Source organism: Toxorhynchites rutilus, chromosome 3, assembly GCF_029784135.1.
Source record: "Toxorhynchites rutilus septentrionalis strain SRP chromosome 3, ASM2978413v1, whole genome shotgun sequence".
NCBI lineage: Eukaryota > Metazoa > Arthropoda > Insecta > Diptera > Culicidae > Toxorhynchites > Toxorhynchites rutilus.
In genome coordinates, this window is record NC_073746.1 from 326492660 (window position 1) to 326494042 (window position 1383).

The 1383-nt window shown below is 44.5% G+C and overlaps 1 pseudogene; it reads right to left on the minus strand.

Moving 5' to 3' along the window:
* Nucleotides 1-917: 917 nt before the first annotated feature.
* LOC129780768 (U4 spliceosomal RNA) lies at nucleotides 918-1047 on the minus strand (annotated as a pseudogene).
* Nucleotides 1048-1383: the final 336 nt, after the last annotated feature.

A 1383-nucleotide genomic window follows, 5' to 3' on the forward strand; every position in this document is an offset into this window, starting at 1 on the left:
ATTTTGAACCGCGCAACACTGATAAAAATCACACATATCTAGAAAAGCTTTAAGAACACATTTAAATATGAATTAGAGTAAATCTCAATATTTTTTTAGTACTTCAAACTATAGATCCTATGTTAAACCACATAGGGGTTCTGTGGCTGCAGGGTATCGTGCTGATTACGCTGGAGGAAAGATCCTCTCTGGAGCCACCAAATGTGGCTGCAGTTCGAGATCGTGCTGATGACACGAAGGGAAAGCCCTTTACTGGACGCTATGTGGTAGGCCAGATCACGTAGAGCGCATAACGAGTATGCGCCTACTGGTGCGATCCGGTAGTACCGCGTCACTTGGGAGTTTGGCCGGGCGGAGCCAAGGGAAGGAAAAGGGAGAGGAAGGGTGGTTGGAATTTCGGATCTTTGGAGGAGGGGTGTTCAATACTTACCAGCGCTTGTTGCGCTGGGATCTGCCGGCGATGATGTCCAGGGTGCTCCCGATGGTGTCCAGGATGCTCGGGCGATGTCCAGGGTTGTGATACGTTTATGACAAAAAAGAGGGGTTCGGTACTTCGCCACGACGCTCCTACGTCCGTGGTATGGTTGAGAGTGTCCAGTTGAGAGTGCGTTTATTCTGTTCAAGTTTTCTCTTATATACAGACATTGCCTTCTTATCTACCCCAGAAGGGCGTAGCATAAGAGAGAGAAAATTACAATTATTTATTCTAAGCCAGACGGGCGAACGAGGGATGATTATTAACACGCTCGCAGGCGTGTTATCTTTTCCTCTCCGTTTTATTACTTATTGTCCTAGCTCGGAGATAGGCTCCGTTTATAGCACCCATAGTGCTCTCTTTTTGGGATTTCTCCCGTCCTTCGGTATTTACGATCGGAGATAGGCTCTGATCGTAAACACATTACGTCGTTTTGCTTATTTTTGTTTTGTTCTCCTTCCCGGCGGGTTATCGCTGGCCGGAGGAGTTTTATGATATTTAGGTTTTCAGCTAGCAATAATCGCACTTCGGAAAAAACCTCATTAGTTACGATAAAGCCACTGCGCAAGCTATTCTGTGTATTTAGGATAGAGCGCGATCTAAGCATCCGCTCTATCGTTCTCGCCATGAATCACGCTCTAAAGGCATGATCCGTGCGGCGACATACCGGCCCTCGTAAATCGCGTAAGGCAGATTTACCAATTGAGCTACGCCGCATCTGTTTCTAATAATTTTTTCTTCTATGCTTCTGATGCTGTATCTTTTATTACTGTATAATTCGCAATTGTTTCATCTTATATTCTCTTTTCAATATTATGTTTTTCTTACATTCAATTTCCTAACCTGAAGTTATACAATGCAATTCGTTTGCTATGAGCGGATGACTTCCGTTTATTCTTCATACATGG